This window comes from Podarcis liolepis (assembly GCF_965112155.1).
Source record: "Podarcis liolepis genome assembly, chromosome: 5".
NCBI lineage: Eukaryota > Metazoa > Chordata > Lepidosauria > Squamata > Lacertidae > Podarcis > Podarcis liolepis.
In genome coordinates this window covers 30,797,784-30,815,223 of record NC_139556.1, presented here as the reverse complement: position 1 = coordinate 30,815,223, position 17,440 = coordinate 30,797,784, and the positions used below count along the sequence as shown (strand labels likewise).

General features: G+C 42.6%; 4 long non-coding RNA genes across 5 annotated transcripts in view; 2 read left to right on the top strand and 2 right to left on the bottom strand.

Annotated features, from left to right (window-relative positions):
• Window positions 1-7,481, bottom strand: part of LOC310706761 — a 45,888-nt gene extending 38,407 nt beyond the window's left edge. Inside the window, exon 1 of the long non-coding RNA XR_014526155.1 lies at window positions 7,333-7,481. This is a non-coding gene — a long non-coding RNA (uncharacterized lncRNA). The remainder of the gene's footprint in view (window positions 1-7,332) is intronic.
• Window positions 1-17,440, top strand: part of LOC310706671 — a 276,435-nt gene that overhangs the window by 30,986 nt on the left and 228,009 nt on the right. The window lies entirely within an intron of this gene.
• The window catches only part of LOC310706698, a 139,856-nt gene that overhangs the window by 67,151 nt on the left and 55,265 nt on the right, over window positions 1-17,440 (bottom strand). The window lies entirely within an intron of this gene.
• LOC310706643 lies at window positions 7,477-16,467 on the top strand. Its single transcript, XR_014525991.1, has 3 exons — window positions 7,477-7,679; window positions 12,524-12,639; window positions 15,306-16,467. It is a non-coding gene; the product is annotated as an uncharacterized lncRNA (long non-coding RNA).

Below are 17,440 nucleotides of genomic sequence, written 5' to 3'. Positions count from 1 at the left end.
TGACTTTGCACACTTCAATTAAAGCAAACTTGAAGATGTTGTGAGGTAACTCCTCCCACAGAGGTTTTTCAGATCAGGCAGCCCTGCAGAGCACTGGAGAAATATTTCATAAGAAGGAAGAAAACATACCACCCTTGGTCACACTGCAACACCCAGCCAACCTCAACCACGTACATTTTATAAATTCTAAAATGCGCTGTGAATGAAGTAGAAAAACAGGAGCCTCTTTTGCAGAGGAAGAACATTTTCAAGAAATTAGTTGGCAGGTTTTGGCACGGCACTAGAAGATATAAATCACTGAATAGCATTACGGTCCTGTTATGATACCTGCTGAAGGAATTATTCACCAAATGAGCCCTCTTGTGCCAAAAGGTATTTGGCAATTGCCATATTCACCTAGCCAGAATTATGAAATATGGTTCTAATCAACAGACCAAGGCAGCCTATGGTTTCCTCCTTCAGGCAGTCATTATATATGGCGAGGAAAGAAATCAGAATGCTTCCTAATGCCTGTCCCCTTGATTAATCTTTAATTAACCGTTGATTACTCCTTAATACATTTTAATTTATATTCCTTGATTCCTTCTTTCATTTTCCTGGAAAGGCAAAACCACTACTGAGAAAAACTTTGGCTTTCATCTCCCTCTCCTTTTCATCATGTAGATGCCCTTTGGTTAAAACAGTTTTTCAAAAGACATGCATTCTGTACAGATATAAGAGTTTTCCCCTAGGTGGTATACTTTCATCACTCACAAAAACTCAAAATGAGTGGGTTAGATCCTGTACTACCAGTGTAGGTCCAGTCCCCCAACCTCTTATTTTTTACTTCAGTATCACCCCAGTTTTAGCAGTAGTGGCATCTATGGCACCACAACAACAACAACAAAAATACAGAAGTTGAAACTGAGCGTACTCAAGGCCTGTGTTCTTGGGAGTGGTTCCAAGATGGATGCGAGATTAAAAGTTGTGTAAGAGAGGTCAAGAGATAAAACCAGCTCTTGTTAATCTTGCTGATGTAGCCTGCATTTATTATGCAAGTCACATGTCACTGCCTGGCACAGTTCTGAGGGCGAATGACCCCGTTCTTCTGGAACTTCCACCCTGAACTGAGCAGATCAGCAAGAGAAAGGAGTGCTCTGATCTGCTCCGATGTTACTAGACACTCAGGAAAGATCATAATGGATTGGATTGCTCCTTCCTGTTTCTGATATGCTGTGATCAGAAGGGGACTTTCTCCACTTGTCAGTTCAGTCATCTGAGGAGCAGGCATGGAAGAATCACCCTGCTCTCAGCTGATCTGCATGGATCAGATGTGGGGCAGAGGCTGTGCGGGTGTGACAGTCTGTGCATCATGTTGTGCTCTGTATATGTGCACCTGTGACCTGTGTGTGTTATTGTTCATACAGTAATAAATGTATGTGTGGTGCATGCATGCACAAGTGTGTGTGTGTGTGTGTGTGTGTGTGTGAGAGAGAGAGAGAGAGAGAGAGAGAGAGAGAGAGAGAGAGGTGGCCACAAGCACTATGGGCCTCAACTACCAGTCACTGGCATGCAGTCCCAAGAAAAATGTCCAAGGATGAATGAGGCCTTGGGCCAAAAGGTGAGCCATTCCTGCTGTAAAGGGTAACACAGATCAATAAAGCTCTTCTATAGCCACAGTCATATTTCTCTAGCAGTATATCTATATCTTGCTTTGATGGGTGTACATGTTTGGAGAGAGATAAATGTAAAGTAAATAGGAAGTGTGAAGGCAAAACTGAAGTACTGGCCACCTTTCTCATTTATATGGACTCATTTGATGATTCTGTATAATCTTTTTACAAACCTTTTTCAGAATAAGCCCCTACATATTGGGGTGGGTTGTGTGTGTGTGTGTGTGTGTGTGTGTGACTTTTATTTATTGATTCTCAAAAAGCAAATGCAGTACTTCTTAGCTATTATTTCAATTATTATTTTTTTTAAAAAAGGGTCAGGTATTGAGCCCTGTGAAATAAGGCAACACTATAATGCTTACTCGAAATTGGCAAAATATTGCCGTTCAAATTGTAAACAATCACAAGAATAATCATGCACCAGGCCACTATACAATAAAATATAGAACTCTGTAGTCTGATGACAGGATGATGAACAGCTAGCCATATACAAGAGCTATATACTCAGAAAGCCAAGTCACTTGAATTTAAGTTGAGGCAGTAGTCATTTGAGCATAAGTACTGAGTAAGCAGGCATTTCCAAAACTTCTCCTTATTCTCAAATGCATGCAGAACAGAACCCATACAGGGGGAGGGGGAGAGAAATAAGGTAATGTTTACTGGATGACATTCTTATAAAGACTCCACCTCCCTTTTAAATGATCTTTAAACTTACAGGTTCTTGGACATGCAAGTGAAACACTCAGTCATGATCAATATAAATGGCTCATAAGCACGATTGGATCCTCTAGCAGCAAACTCTCTGAGTGGCAGAGTAAATGGACCCCCAAATGCTACCATTATCATTCTCAAATGCATCCTTAGGACTGTAGCCTCTTCCTCAACATTTGCCATCTGGTTCACATACAATGCACAGAGCCCGGATCCAGCACTGCTCATATGCAGCCCTAATTAGAAGGGCACTAATCAGGATAGGCTTGAGCGCAAACTACAAAAACTACTCATAGTATTTGCTGGCATATATCAGGGACTTCAGGGCTTGAACAAGTAATCACATGCCTTCAGACTGGCATCTCAAGCTGTCAGAGGGACATAGCTCAGTGGCAGTGGACATGTTTTGCATGCCAAAGGCTCCTGCCTGAAACCTTAGAGAGAGGCTGCCTGTCAGTGAGTAGAAAATACAAAACTAGGAGGAACAATGGTCTGATTCATTACAAGGCAACTTCTTTCATTCCTGTTTAAGCAGCAGTGCCTTTTAGAGAAGCTTGATGTGCAGACATTAGCAGATACTAAAGTTTATGACTGCACTGTGAAAAGCTTCACCTGCTGATTTCTGCAGCTCAAAAAGCTATTAAAAGAACAACAGCAGGGTAAGGCAGTTTCTTTTTGGTCACTTGGTAACTCTACTAATATGTGTGTTAATGAACAAAATGGGACCCTGTGAGCTGAAGGCTCACAACCATCTTCAGTTGGGAAATGTATGACATTTTGGGATAGGCCAGGCCTGCTATAGGATCCTGGCATCTGACCTTGCTTGGTCAGCCTCTTACACATGAGCCTCCAGTCCATGACGTCAAACCACTTGGCTCGAGAATATTGGTTCAGCCATCTGATGCAGATGAATAAACCATTGTAATATGCACTCACTTATTCAGCAGAATGTATCCAACAAATCTGGACTATGCAGTAATGTGTAAAGAGCTTCAAATTTTAAAGAGTCAAGAAGACTGTGTAACAATAGAAAATATATATACATTGCCTTGAACTAAATGTATTTCTGTAAATATGCATTACTCTATGAATGTTTAGCTTGGTTACATCAGGTAGGCATCCCTTGAACAAACAGAAACTGGTACAGCTCAGGTAAAGGTAAAGGTAAAGGTACCCCTGCCCCTACAGGTCAGTCTTGCCAGACTCTAGGGTTGTGCGCTCATCTCACTCTAGAGGCCGGGAGCCAGCGCTGTCCGCAGACACTTCCGGGTCACGTGGCCAGCGTGACAAAGCTGCTCTGGCGAGCCAGCGCAGCACACACGGAAACGCCGTTTACCTTCCCGCTAGTAAGCGGTCCCTATTTATCTACTTGCACCTAGGGGTGCTTTCGAACTGCTAGGTTGGCAGGCGCTGGGACCGAGCAACAGGAGCGCACCCCGCCGCGGGGATTCGAACCGCCAACCATGCGATCGGCAAGTCCTAGGCGCTGAGGTTTTACCCACAGCATCACCCGCGTCCTACAGCTCAGGTACAGACGCCATTTTCTAGCGAGAATTCATGGGATGCATGAATTAGGGTGGAGCTAACAGTGTGCAGCCAGAACCAGAGCCGAAACTGATAGAGCCCATGCCCTGTTGTAGTTTCCAGGACATGTCCCAGCTCCAAACCCCAGCATGACCTCATGCTTCATCTTTGAAATTCAGCATGAGGTCAGGGATCAAATGAAGCATCTCTGCCATCTCCTACCAACCACAGCTGACAAAGGGCAGCAAAGGCAAGCCAGCTTTCTTTGCCTATGCATGTCCCCCAGGGAAGTATTGTGAAAGGTCTGCCAAAGGACAAGTAAGCCTTAAGCACTTTATTATGCTCTCAGCAGAAAGTATGCTTGCTGGCAAATATCTTTTGACAAATTAAATGATAGGCTCCCCCAAATAAAAACAAGGAAGAAGTCGCTCAAGCAGCGCTACCTGTTTAAGTATTAGATTATTAATTAATTATAGTAATAAGGAACAATTTGGTTGAATTGCGCAAATGCCTGATAATTTCTGGTCTTAATTTTAGAGATTATAAATCACGTTTATAGATACTGTGGAGATTTGTAATTACCAGAGATTGTAATATATTTATTCTGCATTCAGCAAAATAGGTTAGATGGAAAAGATTAATTGATTAATAAACATGAATGCTGATTCACCAGATAGGCAAATGGCTTGTCTATTTAGTGAATTAGTATTCATGGTTATTAGTCAATGTATCTTCATTAAATACTCTGTACCAAAGTACACATCTGTTTTGTCATATTCCATGTACTTAAATGCACTATGTTCCCTACTGACAATATAGGGGTGGGTGTGCAGGAGGGGAACCCTAAAACCTTTTATGCCCCAGGTTATGACTCTACAGCCCTCTCCTAATGGTGCTTACTCCCAGCTAAACATGTACAGCATAGCAGCCTTACAGTAAGATGTCCCCGTTTTCTGGGGACAGGCCCCAGATTTACAAACTAGTCCCTTGACAAAATCCATCTATTTAGTAGGAAGTTGAAAAGTGTCCCCGGATTCATTGAAAAAAATCTGGTAACCTTACCTTACAGCACATTTCTAGCCATGTTTACTTGGATGCCCCACTGTATTCAATGTGTTTACTCCTAGGTGAGTACCATCAAGAAATCCTGGAGAGTCACTGGCCGTGTTAGAAACTGAGATATGAAAGCTAGGAGCTAAATGGCACATTAAACCTGAGTTATGGGCACCGCAATGGAGTGTCTAGGTGTGCTTTCTTTATAACAAGAATACAAAGCTGAAAATGAATGAACTGTAGCTAAAATCTTATGTTCACTTTTCACATGGTCTAGTCCTCATCTGAAAACTGCAAAAACCAAAGCCATACTCCCCCTGCCCTCCCCTCTAATATTCATATGAGGGTCCCTTCTCCAGTCTTCAGAGAGTGGCTGGAAGTAGGGAGGCAGAAAAAGGTCCTTTCCTTCCAGCAGTGGCAGTTTTAATCTGAAACCTTAGGCTCAGTACTGCACCCAGAGCTCAGAAACTGCTCACATTAATGAAATTCTCTGTCGCAAAACACACCTAGAACAATGGGAGTTTCGAACGCTGGTCACTGCCAGTCATTATAGACAATACTAAGCTAGCTGTACCAGTGACCTGACCCAACTTCCTATGCTCCTACATTCTACAGTGGTACCTCACAAGACGAAAAACGCACAAGACGAAAGAGTTTTCCATTTTTTGAGTCGTTCCGCAAGATGAATTTCCCTATGGGCTTGCTTCGCAAGACAAAACGTCTTGCGAGTTCTTGCGAGTTTGTTTCCTTTTTCTTAAAGCCGCTAAGCCGTTAATAGCTGCTAATAGCTGCTAAGCCGCTAATAGCCATGCTTCGCAAGACGAAGAAACCGCAAGACGAAGAGACTCGCGGAACGGATTAATTTCGTCTTGCGAGGCACCACTGTAATCCCTTGGAGGTAGCGGAAAGTTGTCATATTTCTCCTGCATCTTAATTCCCAGGATAAAGAAATCCAGTTTCTTCATCTTACCTCTCACAGAAATCTACTTTTTTGGTTCTGTTATCATTTTCAGTAGTTGCCCTTTGAATCTGCTCCAGCCACATCATAATGAAGCTTGTGATTACCTTTGAATGTGTCTGGATCTCCTCCAGGACATAAAACACATTTCAAATTAAGATTCCTATATGAAGTGAGCTCAGCACAAATATGAGGTCTCGATGAAACATGAGAGCGCCTCCATTTTCATTCAATTACACAGAATGTAAAAATGTCATCACCGTGGGATTCCTATTCATAGGGTTAATGGTGGCATAAATCATCAGCTGGAAGCTGGTAGGAGAACAGGGAAGAGAATCAAAGGGGAAGAGGGAAATCCTACAGCAACAGCAGGCAGGAGTACAGGGAGGCAGCCTATGAGTTTGGTGTTGGTTTGGATCTGATTTTTGGGATGCAAATGATCTTTCTAAATTACATCCCTTCTTGTGCCAAGATTACCTTGGCACCAGTGCACCTTGAGCCTGATAATAATGAAAGCCAGTCCTTGTCTGGCCCTGCTCTCCCTGGGTCTTTCAAATAACAACAAATCAGAGTTAACTAGAGCATGCTGGTGATAGATTAGTTGCTAAACTAAATGGTCTAGGGACCCCCAAAATAAGGCCCAGATGCAGACTCAGTATAATTAAAGCACTGTAGACAGCCAAGGCAACTCACATACCATATTGGATGCTATTTGTTTTGATACCAGTTAGAATGGTGACACAGAATCAGCTTCGCCGGCGCTATTAATTTTCTGGTTCCAGAGGGTCAGATGTGTAATCGTGGATAATACAACACTCTGCACTTGCAGATGTCACTACTCCAGCAGAATGGGTTTTTGTAATGAACTGCTCTCCTTTTTCCACCAGGAGATGTTGGAGAGAGTCTTTCAATGTCTTTCCCCCAAAGCCATTACATTGAAGAGAGAATTTCAACAAGAGAGGAAAGGAGAAACAAATCCACAGATGAGTAGCTGAGTAAACAAAGCATTAGTAAATCTAACCATTTTCAAAGACATGGCTGTGCTTCCTGTTGGGGGGAAAGTATAAGCAATAACATTTCCTTGTAATAAATTTAATTCATGGACCTGCTAGAGTGAGAAGTCTACAGATAAAGGGTGGATCCTGACAATATATATCTGCCTGCTAGGGCTTGCTGCGGCACCAGCCCCTTGCACAGAAAGCACAAACCATAACTTGCAGCTTCAGATGTAATGGCAAACTATTGTTTGTTTGAACTTTAAAATTAGAGAAGGACTCAGAATATGGGGGTGGGGATGGAAAGCGTAAGCCTGAAACTCAGACCCAACAGTGAAACTCTGGCATGACTATCACATTTGAACTAGCCCACTGATATTATGTGACAACATGCCACTGACTTGCAATTCAGAAGAAAGCATCTCTTGTTTAAGCTTACCTCTGAGAGAAGTTAAACTAAACTGCTTTTGTTAACACCTCAAAGTCAAGACCAGGTATGGTCACTCTGTGCAGCATCAGAACTATGTCATCATTCTTCCATCACTTACGTGTCATAATGCTGCACTGCTGCTGCCTACGTTCTCTAAGCACAAGGTATTACATCTTAGCTTTGTCCAGTATTTATCAAATTGTCCTGAACTCCTTTAACTTGCTCTTTTTTGATAGTCTCACCTGCTGTGCATCTCCTTCAGCCTAAATGCTTTCCTCCCATTCTCACCTTAGGTCTTTACCCTGGCTTCAGCTCAGTTGTACCTACTCCAACTCTCCGTATTTCTGAGCAAAAAAGTATTGATGATTACTATTAATTTAACCATTATTACCAGGCTAAGGGTGTCATATTAAGCATCAGTGGAACTCATGAAATGAATAACTATGTCTCCCAAAAGACAGTTTTTGTGGCAAGTGACACTGGGCATAACTTGTTGGTGCTTTTTCTACTCCACTTCTTCTTACAGCTGGGTGATTATTTTTTCTGTTTAGCCAAACATTTTTAGAGAATTAATTTGATTCAGTGTTGGTAATTTGTTCTGGCTTTCACGATTTTATAATTTTATGATGTTTTAAGGATTTTACTGTACACTGTCATAAAAAGCAACCCTGAAATGAAATCCTCTTATAAATAAATAAAACCCAGCTGTTTGGCTGCTGTGAGGCATGGGGCTGCCACAGGGAAGGAGGTTCTCTGGATGTGAATACTGGGGTCCTCCAATTCCTGAGCTGCTTGTTACACACACACACACACACACACACACACACACACACACACTGTGTGTGTGTGTGTGTGTGTGTGTGTGTGTGTGTGTGTATCAGGGGTGCCAACTTGAATAAAATACTGTGGGGCCCAGGTAAGCCCTGCCACGCATAATCGATCACATGATGCAGTACACACATACTATTTCAGTGGGAATGCCAATCAACTTTGTGGGGGCCCAGCCCCCTCAAATATTTTATTGGGGGAGCCGAAGCCCCCACAGTCCCTAAGAGTTGGCTCCTATGATATATATCCAGTGCTTTTTTCCTTAAAAAATGTTTAGGGGTACTCTCATTTTCCTACTCACATTGAAATACTGCCCCTCAATGAGGCTAAACTTAGATGCACAAAATGTTTAGGGGTATGCGTACCCCTGCGTACCCCCAGAAAAAGCACTGTATATATCAACCATCATCCAAACAAAAACTAAGTAAATAAGGGCACCCAAGACTGCCATGATGTAAGATATAAATAGCAGCCAAGCAGCTTACTCTCATATTTAAAAGAAAGGAGGATTTAAACCTCGAAATAAGTGCCTGCTTCCCAAACTTATCAGTGCAGCTCCTTCTTCATGTAAATTGGGTAGGCAACAGATAGTGTTATCCCTAATCCAGTCAGCCTTCTGCCAGCAGAGCCATATTTGATGTATTAGATTAGCTATAAAAGCAGCAGCTGCTCATTCTGATTTGTGGCAAGGGAAACTGAAGAGCTTTTGGCATAGACAGGAGAAGGCCCTTAAATAAAGCTCTTGTGGAGGTGAATTTAGGAAAGGGCTCACATCTGTTCTTACTTTGTGCGAATTTGTCCATGCTGTTTCACCAGAAAGTGCCAGAGCAACAAGGTGATGTTTTCAAGTAGCTGAGTGTAGACAGAAAGATTAATCGAAGAGGCTTTATCTTTAGGAGTACTCAGTGGGGGCTCTGTTCGGCTCACAGAGAATGCAGGGGCGCTCATTACCATTTCATCATCTCTTCTCACTGCCGATAGTCTTTGGTCCATACTTTAATCACTATAATTATCTATTTTATCATCCTGTGTACTAGTTTCTGTGGTTGGGCAATTAGCACAGAAGCATATCCTCCATATGCAGATCTCTCCCCTCAGCCGCCTCTACAGTAGCCTCTTGGCAAATAGGAGGTGCTGCTGCTGGTCTCCTCCCACCACCAGGGAGAAAATGGCGGGAGCTGCCCTCTGGGGCCTCCTGGGCTCTGAACCTGCACAATGTGATTCCCCACCCCACAACAGCCTTTGATTCCTCACCTTGTTCCCAATGTAGATTTTTCACGCACCCCTTGTTCCTGCTACAGATCTTTATTTTCCTCTTGTTCCTCACCCCATCTTTCTAGGCCAGGGAAGGACACCATTTTGTGGTTCACCTTAGGTGCCAAAATGTCTTGGGCTGGCCTTGGGGAGTGCACTGGAGCAAAGATCACTGTAGTTCGTATATCTGATTCAGAGGAGGGAACAGACGTCTCTCTCTCTCTCTCCCCACCCCCTTACAAATGGACAGAATTCTCCTAGTGAATATCATCCTCTATTGCAGTTAGTGGCAAAGTCCTTTGGTGGGGAGGAGTAACTAGGCAGAGTCTGGGATTGGACTTTTCCTGTTGAATGTGCATATGGTATTCTCTACTAGCCCTGTCTCTGTGTAGCCTGCCCATGTAACCAAAGAGTGACAGCACAAGAAGCCAATTGCCATCAATGGTCATTGCAAAGTGTGTGCAATTTTCACTATACAATCTTAATATCAGTGCTTATAGCAATTATGTGATTCATCGTTTACATCCACATTAACTGAAAGATTCACTAACTATACAGTACAGAAAATGCACTGTGCTCACACTACTGCCCTAGAAAGCATGGAAATCGTACATGTTGCCATAATACATAAAAATACATATCAGATATCTTAGCAAGAATCACCATGGCTTGGAGCAATGCACCAAGCACTGCAACGACCCTTCCTTATTTCGTTAAGTTTGCCATTTTGTATTATTCAATCTATTATGTTCATTACTTATATGCAGTGCACATCTAATGAGTCCAGTCCATTTTCTCTCAAAATGAAAAACTATATTGACTCCCCTACAATCAATGACCCCATTGCGCCTTGGAGCATATTGAAACCAAATTGGATCCTTAGCACAAAAACTAAGTGTTGATGCTGAAGTATAAGGAGAGGGAACACAGAGGCTGTTTTGTGGGTGTGGGGGGGAGTCATACTATTAATATTCGATAACTTGGGAGTAGAGCCAGTGAAATTGATTAACAGCTTTTAAAAATGGAGCAGCAAGCACAGCTGGTGCTAAGATATTACAGTGTTTGGCATCGTATAAATAGCCAGTCAGACATTCAAGGATCTTTTAACGTCTTGGAAAGGGTAAGTATGCCAACAGATAACACCACGTGTGTTTTAAAATTATAGTAGGTATTCTCAAAGCAACTGAAGTCAATTAACCTCTGTTCTTTTCCCCTGCACTTTAAATTTAAAAGAAATGAATTGGTATTTTTTGTTCTCCTTTTACAATTATTAAAAAACCCTATCCTGCCGAGATATACAGTACATATGCAATGAGTTTTAGCTCAATGAAAATTTTTATAGCCAAGCTTTAGAGCCCTGAAAATATGAGTTTACCGGGGAAATGCTGACACAACTGTTAAGTGTAATGGAGTGAGCCATGCTGCCATAATTTCTGATACAATCTTATTGATATGGGTAGTAGGGAGACTAAAGATACTGCCAATCATTTTATAGGTGTGTGTGTGTGTAATTTTACGGTGATATTTGGGAGATTAAATCCTCAGGTGCTTCTTTTTTTCCTGTATTAAGCATTAAAAGCTAAAAAATTCTCTCTCTCTCTCTCTCTCTCTCTCTCTCTCTGTGTGTGTGTGTGTGTGTGTGTACACACACATCTCACTTTCTCTTCCCCCCCCCCGCCCATGTTGTGGTGTCATCCTGACAATGACAAAAAAGCAATACATTTTGTGCTACAAGCAAGAAGGAGCAAGTGATAAAATCTTCCTTGGATAATATTTATTTCATAGATGCCCTGAGCACATGCTGGGATTAAATTGGAAGTGAATTGATTAGAATATAAATATGGCTTCAAAACTGTGTGCTAATATTCAGTTTTATATTCATGAAAATATAAGAGTTGGTGAGGAAAAAAACCATCTCAAAATTATCCAGAAAGTTTCCACAGTGCAGGATTACACACACACACACACACACACACACACACACACACACAATGTGTGTGTGTGTGTGTGCACGCGCGCACGCTCGCAGCAGGGTATCAACTAGCCCTGGGCAATCTTGACAGGCAGCTGCCGAACTAGCCTTGATCTTGAAACTTGGCTATCACTCTTCCTTTCTTGAGGCAAAATCAGAAAATTGCCTCACATCTTCAAACTGCACAGAACTAATGACGAATCCACCAAATCTGAGTCCATATGCCATCTACATCTAAGTTTTAAAATGACAAGAGTAGCTGTACTCTGTCACTCATTTCTCTGGTCCAGGGAAATTTGACACTTTCTACCATGCTATGTACTTCAATCATCTTTAAACTATTTGCATCTGAACAGAGATTATTGTTTATAATAGAGATGCTAACCTGTGACCCATAGCAGGCCCTGAAAAGGTGTTTTTTGTGTGTGTGGATGGGTGTCTCCCAATATCCCATTCAAAATTTGTCATTAAAAAATAATAATATTGTAATTATTGACTGCCCTTGTGGATTCTCCACTGTGATTTCATGATAGCAAACACTTTTTGCCCCACTTTCCCTTAGCCCTTTTAAAGCACATTCAGCTCAAATTCCTTTCCTTTCATTTCCTTGCTTACCATAAACTATGCTTGAATACTTATATTACCAGAGTAGCTGTTTATAAACCAAGAAGCTGGCATGGCTAGCTGTCTGAACAACTGTCTGTGCTTGGATCCACCATTACACAGAGGGTGCATGGAACTCTGGCTGCATTTTCTCCAGTCACAAGGTCAACACCCAAAAGATGGACATGGAGCTGAGAGAAGGAGGCTGTCTATCTAGCCCTCTCTTTCTGGTCCAGGCCACACCCCTCACCAGCTTTACTTTACATCCTTCTTGAGTGTTTTCCCCTGGTGGGAATGTCTCCTTGAACTCTGATCACAAGCTGCTGGGAATTTTGTAGCTCTGTGAGGGTTAAACTACAGTTCCCCACTACAATTTTGTATCTCAACTAACAAAACAATATGTTTCGGGTGAGAGTGTTGCCATTATTCCTCTTTCTAGCATTTGCAGAAAATCCGACCACCCCCTTTTTGCCCCCAGCTGCACTTCCTGTGAACCTCATAATGTTTTTTTCTCCTTTCTCATATGAAAACTACCTTCAAAAGACTGGAGAAGTCACAGTCAACAGAGCGCCTGAAATGCTGACTGATTTCAAGCTACTATTTAAATGAAATTAATTCAGGGAGGGGAAACTTGAGGAATATGTGCTCGGAATTTAAAGGTAAGCCTTTGTTTTCATACCCTTTCTGTCACTACGCACATGCAGAAACACATTTCCAGATACAATTCTGTGACCATTTCTGAACTACATCCAATTGCTTCTTGAAGCCTGAGAGTTAGCCCAGGTACCTGTACATGAAAAGTATTTTAAATCTCCACTCAAAGAGTTATACAATTGCTTGCCCCAAGGAGAGATGGCAAAGACTTGCATTTGAGCAACATTCTTCACAGAATACCAGGCTTGTCAGAGGATTACAGTGTAGCTGAATGATTATAGCTACCTGATGCTTTAAATTTCAGGTGCTCCCTTGGTATTCGCCTTCACAACAGTCTGAATTTTCCAGAAGCTTGCTGACATAATTTTGCACGTTATTTGAATGAGAGCTCTCCCGGGAGACTCACAATGAAGAAAGAAACTTTCTCTGCTTCTCATAAATCCTCATTTTTGCCTTATTCCACTTGTGATTTGTTTTTGTTTTGTTTTGCTTTTTTAAAAGAAAAAACTGTAAATAGCCCAATTTACACATTATAGTCAGGAATGAGAACAACACATTTAGCAAGAATTGAACCTGAAGAGAAGTAATTAGTGCTGTGATCAAAAATTTCTTCTGCTCCCCCACTCAGGCCGACTATTTCTCATCAATTAAGAAGAAAAGATATTGCATCAGAAAACGAGCAAAGGGGAAATGATTTATTTTTTATGCAAAATTCTCCTGGGTGGGTGGCGGTGAGGTTTTGTGCTTACCTTACTTTTCAGGTGACTGGAGGATTTTGTCCTTCCTTTCGTTCTACAAATCACCTCCCCAGTGGGTTGCATTCTGCAGCCTCCCTGCATGCCCATGCTTCTTGAAAACTCCATGGTATCCTTTGCTGCCCTTGCTTGAAGCGTAGGAATGCAGGGACACTGCAGACTGTACACCTGACAGCTCCTCGTTGTTACTTTTTTAAAGTAAAATCTCTCTCCTTTTAAATAGATCTTTCTGGAAAGACTTTTCAGAGGTAAAAGGAAGGACTCCCTTAATAGGAAGATCAGAGAGTTCTGACGAAAACAAAAATGGGAGTGGAAATGGTTGACAATCACTTATTTGTCCCATCCCTCAAAGGGAAATAAATCCATTGAATACAGTCAGTATAAATAAAACTGCCATTGTTGCATTCAGTCCACAAATGATACATTTTTCTTGACCAATTTTCAGTGTCTTTTCTTGTACACTGAAATAAATGTGCTGGAATGACATTGTTGGCATTTGTCTGTCTCGAAAGGCAACGGAGTGTGCCTCCAGGGCTGAAGTCCAACTGCTGAGTTAGCAGCACCAAACTGACCTCCCTGGGATGCAAGCCTGGGTAGTGTGTATGGAGGTCCTGGGCCGCCCAGATGACAAGACCACCCCCCTCTTGGCCTTGCTGATGCAGCCCAAAGGAAAGTAGAGTAATATGCTTGGCACCAGCTTGGCTGCAGGAGTTGCCGGAAGAAGGTGTACAAAGGCACCATTCAACTGTCCTAGGGACTCCACTCTGGATTTCTCTAAGGTTTACTCCTTAGCTTTTTCTTCTCCGGAAGATGTTCTGCAAGGCACCGGAGGTTTGGGACCAAAGTTTTCCTTCTCCTAGATGGGCCACTTTCCCAGGTTGATGAGCCCATCTGCCCCTCACTTTCCTCTACAGCACATGCAGTTGGACCCACTATTGGTCATGTCTGCTCAATCGCCGGAGTCTGACTTTGCGTGCAGGGGAAATCTCTACCTCCCCGAGGGCTGACACCCATTGGCTACCCTCACCTGGTTCAGCCAGCCAGCCAGAAAACCATTCCTAGGGTGTGGCCACTGTCATATTCTGAGAGATTTGAGGAGGCACAGGTGAGGGAATAATATAATGGCAACGTAATTACTTAAGTCAATTACATTCCCACCGCTCCTCTGCATCCAGCCAGTCCATGACAGCCTTCCATCAGAGGACTGGGGAATGTAGAATGGGGAAGAAAAGTTTCCACACCACCCTTGGCCATCTCACAAAAATAAGACAAACTCAATCATCATTTCCCCCCAACTCTAAAGAAATTGTTAAGGGCCCTGAGAAGGAGAAAGAAAAATTGAGGCCTTTTTTATAGGGTAAGTTTTCAAGAAATTGTAGTGCAGCTATCAGCACAAAACTAGAAATAACCAGAAATAGGCAACTATTTCTAGAACTTTCATTAAAATAAATGAGTATTTCATTACCAGCTTTACTGGAGCATAGGCATCTGCTCACATAATTTTGTCAGGAACTGTTCATGTCTACACTTTGGGGGTGGGGGGAGAAGTATTATGCAATCCATTTGCTTCCAATTCTGATGCTGCCCCTAGACAGCCATTATCCTTTGTGCCCATCACAACCACCAGGTACCATAACAAAGATTTCATATTCTTAAAAGCAAATTAAAAGTCGTGGGAACTGAACAGCTGTCTGTTTCTGATTAGAGTATAGCTTCAGGGGATTTCTAGTGGGCAAACAGACAAGAGGGAGAGTTAAAGTCTTTCCCCACAGCACTACAGCCCTGATCTGATTCCCCTCCCCACAGGGCTGCTATTATTATTTTTCGAAATGTGAGTGATCTTGATTGTGCACCTTTAGTTTTGCTTCTCCTTTTGTCCTTAATAAGCTACTCATTCAAACCATTTTTTTGCCCAGCTGCAGGCCTACATGACAGAAAGAGTTGACTTCCAATCTTGGCAAGAGGTTTCTTCCTCCTAGCAGATGGCTTAGGTGATCAAAGTAGATTCTCTTAAGGCACTGATATGTCTGCTCTCAATACCTGCCAGGACTGCCGGATCAAAATTGTTTTAACTGGCAACCTGTACTAGTGTCACTACTACATTCATGCATACCACATGTAGAGTGTTTGCTTCTAACTCTACAGGACAGTTAGCACAAAAAAGGGGGGGGGGAGAAAGAAAGTAAAAAAATACACCAGCACACATAGAAAATGCTGTGTGAAGTTTGAAGGAGAAGAAGCAGTCTTCCTGCTGGGAGATGGCTGAGAGCGCTGTCAGCCTGTGGCAAGGTTTCTGTTTCCGTGTCTGTCAAAAAGACTTCTGAGAGTGAAAAGTAATGACATAAGATTTCTTCAGTGTTTATTCGTTCTGTTAGGGTAGTTTTCTGTGGAATTAAATTAGTAAAACTTAATTCACGATTCTGTGTGAACACCTACAAAATGGATCAGGATTTCCTAAGTGATTCCTCCCTCTGGTTCATGGGAGCACTCATCCTGCACAAAAGGGTGGGGGGATACCATGACCTTCAGTGAGGTGTTGGATAGTTTTATCTGTCTAAGCAATACTGTCCATAATCAGGCAGATCCCTTGTCATATGCTGTCCAGGCATCTCCTGATATGATGTGGGGCCATTGCATTGATCAGCTGCAAACTCAGAGGTGACACTAAGAAAGGCTGCTGAAATAACATCCAGAACAGTCTGTGTTATCTCCATCGAAAAGCTGACACCACCATGGACCACAAAGCAGTTTTGTTGAACACCCAATTTCCTCTAATGTGCCACAGCTAGAGGGCTGCGCAGACCCTGGCAGACTACAAAGCAGTCTGCAGGAAGAGGACCAGCATTATCCAGAACAAAAATGCATGCAAGCTGGGAGCCTTAATTTGTGCTCCTGCACCTCTGTGGTTATTCATCAATACTTCCAGATACAATTTTGTTTCTAGTGTTCAATCTTGAAGGAAGGGTAATCTAAGTGAATCTGCACTTAATATCAGGTTGTGTTGAACCTACTGTTCTATTGTTATCTTCTCGTTTTAAACGGTATGCTTCTTACTGAATGAAAACCCTCAGTTGTGAACCCAGCTCTCTCTCTGTGTGTGTATCTGTTTAAAGCATGGGAAGGCAAACTAAGGTCCGGGGGTCGGATCCGGCCCAATCGCCTTCTAAATCCGGCCCGTGAATGGTCCAGGAATCAATGTGTTTTTACATGAGTAGAATGTGTCCTTTTATTTAAAACACATCTCTCAGTTGTTTGTGGGGCATAGGAATTCGTTCATTTTTTCCCTTCAAAATATAGTCTGGCCCCCCAAAAGGTCTGAGGGACAGTGGACCGGCCCCCTGCTGAAAAAGTTTGCTGACCCCTGGTTTAGAGTTACTGTTAACAAATATCTTATCATAGGGCCTTCTTAATACTTGGTGGCCAAGGTTGTCTTTCTTTCTTCCAGCCTGAACACGTGAGAGGAGATTCATGTGGAAGGTTTTTTTGGGGGGGGAGGCACCACCCTTGCCACGAATGTCCCAATGTGTATGGGAAGTTCAGAAGGGGGCTTGGAAGCAAATTCACTTGAACACCTTTAGAAGTCTCCTTGCAGTCAGGAACTCCCTCTTCCTTGCTATACCTCACTACACTCAGCTGCTATGAGCAATTTAGCCTTGCTAACTTCCAAGAGATTGGCTGGAAGGGAAGCAGCTTAAAGCAGGCAAGATAAGACAGCGAAGGTGTGATGGCTTGTGAATGCCTCTGCTCACTCAGAGATACATATATACAGTCTTTATTTTACATATGTACAAGCAGCGCATTACAATCATGCATCCGTATCCTCCGGCTCAGATTCTGGGAGTGCCTTATACCTGCCCCTTCTCCAACAGAGAAGGCGGGGAAGTTTCACGTGATGCCTTTGTCCCCTCCTCTTTAACACACTCCTTTCTTTGGCAGATGGAATAGGCATTGTTTCACTGTCTGTGCCAGAACTTCCTGTGCAGTGTTGAGGCTCTGGTTCAACATCTGTGAGCCGTTCCGCCTCCTGGCTTTCCCTTCTTTCCTCAATCGC